The sequence below is a fragment of the Camelina sativa genome, chromosome 2 (genome assembly GCF_030686135.1).
Source record: "Camelina sativa cultivar CO46 ecotype springtype chromosome 2, ASM3068613v1".
NCBI lineage: Eukaryota > Viridiplantae > Streptophyta > Magnoliopsida > Brassicales > Brassicaceae > Camelina > Camelina sativa.
Genome location: NC_141881.1, coordinates 20,201,894 through 20,204,537, shown reverse-complemented (window position 1 = coordinate 20,204,537; position 2,644 = coordinate 20,201,894). Strand labels below are relative to the sequence as shown.

General features: G+C 43.6%; 1 non-coding gene across 1 annotated transcript; it reads left to right on the top strand.

Moving 5' to 3' along the window:
* The first annotated feature begins 2,321 nt into the window (after window positions 1–2,321).
* On the top strand, window positions 2,322–2,428 carry LOC147948912 (small nucleolar RNA R71). The gene has a single exon (XR_015586224.1). It is a non-coding gene; the product is annotated as a small nucleolar RNA R71 (small nucleolar RNA).
* Window positions 2,429–2,644: the final 216 nt, after the last annotated feature.

Here is a 2,644-nt window from a genome sequence, read left to right as displayed (position 1 = left end):
TGAACTGGACTAACCCATTTGCTGTCAGAAATTGGGTAGATAATCCCAGCATTCAGCAATTTCATGATCTCCTTCTTGACAACATCTTGCAGATTCGGATTTAGCCTCCTCTGATGCTCAATAGATGTCTTAGCTCCTTCCTCAAGATGAATCCTATGCATGCACAAGTCCGGAGAAATCCCTGCAATATCATCAAGAGAATAGCCAAGAGCTTTGCGAAACTTGCGCAGCTTGCTTAGCAGTAAAGTGAGCTCTGCGTTGTTTAAGGAAGCATTAACAATAACAGTATAGGAAGAATTCTCTCCTAGAAATGCATACCTTAACCCTGCAGGAAGTGGCTTGAGATCCAGCTTAGGAGCTTTCTCAAGGCTCCAATCTGACAGTTTCTCAGCTTGTGAAGAAGTACCAACCAATTCCTCTTGTGCAACCAATTCTTCTTCACTTGTTCATTAGCATCTAGTAGCTTGACATACCCAGCAGCAATGTCATCCAAATGCCTAGCTTCTTCAGTAGAAGCAACCAATGCTCTCTCAAGAGGATCTTCAGGATGCAGCTCCTTGAAAATCTCTTCAGCAAGATTAGACAATGTATCCACATAAAAAGTTTGACCATCTATTGTTGGCCTCTTAACCAGCTTATCCATGTCAAAACGCATTTGCAAATCTCCAACATTAAGGCCAATCTGTCCTTTCTTGACATCAATAATAGCACCAGCAGTGGCTAAGAATGATCTTCCCAAGATTAGAGGATCCTTAGGCTCTTCCTCATACTTCAAGACCACAAAATCAGTAGGTATCAAACAATCACCAATCTTAATTGGAACATCTTCAAGGATACCATCAGGAATGCGGAATGAACGGTCAGCAAGTATAAGAATAATCTTGGTGGGTTGAAAATCTGTCATCCCTAGGCTGAGTGCTACTGATCTAGGCATTAAGTTGACCCTGGAACCAAGATCACACAAAGATCTAGCAAACCTCTCATTGAAGATTGTACAATCAAGAACAAAACTACCTGGATCAGGAAGCTTTTCTGGGATCTTGTTCTGAATGATGGCACTGACTTGAGCTGAAATCATCATCACTCCTTGCTTAGCATTCAAATCCTTGGTTACCATTCTCTTGACATATCTCCTAAGCATTGGAGAAGTCTTAACTGCATCAACCAATGGCAACTCAATAACAAGCTTATCCATCATAGCCTTGCACTTAGCATCATCAATCTCCTGCTTAGACTTCCTTGGGTTCTTGAGAAAAGGAACTCTAGGCTTGTACACTCTCTCAGCAACTGGAATCGGATCTTTCGTAACTTCCTTCTCTGCCTCGATATTGCATCGGTCGATGCTTGAGTTGCGTCGGTCGATGCTATCTCGCACAGTCAACTTGTCTACGACCTCTGAGGGTTGCGTCGATCGATGCTTAACAGCTGCATCGATCGATGCTGGTTGCGGATCGTCAAACTCATCATCCTCATCGTTCAGGTCCTGCAATTCTTGGGATCTCTGCTTCTCCTCAGCTGCAGACTGTAACTGCTTACCACTCCTTAGGGTCACAACATTGCAAGAGTGCTTAGGATTGGATTCAGTTCTTAATGGCAAGTATCCTTCTTGTCTCTTCACAGCTCCAGCAGTTTGTGCAACTTGGCTCTCCAACTTCTTAACTTGAACATTCAATGAGTCAAACTTGCCAGTAAGCTCAGTGTAGACATTGTCAATCTTCCCATTGAATGTCACTGTCAACTGCTCTTGTCCCTGAAGAATCTGCTCAAGCATTGCTTCCATCCTACTCTCAGTTGTCTTAGGAGGAGGAGATTGGTAAGAGGAGTTGCCATAGGTCCTGGTGTAACCACTGCTCTGCTGCTGCTTCTGATAGTCTTGCTTAGGAATGTAGCCTGTAGAATTAGACTGATAGTTGTTGTGCTGGTTGTTGCCACTGAAAGACCTGTTGCCTTGCTGATTTCCAAACTTTTGGCCTTGATTACCATACACAAAGTTGACATCTTCTTCTACATTCTGCTGCTCTGGCTCAAAAACTTCAACATCTTCAGCAAAGTGGACTGACTTCTTTCCAACAAGAAGGTTATGCACTGTATCCAGCTTGGCATTCACTGTAGCAAACTGATTTGAATCATACCCTTCATATGCTCTCTTCCGCTCTAAGTCTGCATTCTTAGTACTGTTACTTGATGCTAGCCTTTCAATCAACTTTTCAGCATCATCTGGGTACCTTGTCTTGAAGTTCCCATCACTAGCAGCATCCAAAGCCATCTGATACCTCCAGTCAATCCCGCTAAAGAAGATACTGATCAATTGCACCTCTGAGAAGCCATGATGTGGACAGTCCCTCTGGTATGCCTTAAATCTTACCCAAGCAGCTTTGTAAGATTCAGTAGGACCTTGTTTAAAGGTGGAAAGCTTGATCCTTAGCTCATCAGACATCGCATCATCATAGAAGTAGTTCAAAAACGCCACCTTGATGTCATGCCAGGTTGTCAGAGATCCTGGTTTCAGCTGCCTTAGCCAATGAGAAGCTTCCCCCAGCAAGAGAGTAGGGGAAAAGCTTGCAGTAGAGGTAGTCTTCAGTGACTCCATTAGCCTTGATGCTTGTGACTATGTCCTCAAAGTGCTCTATGTGGTCTAGAGGCT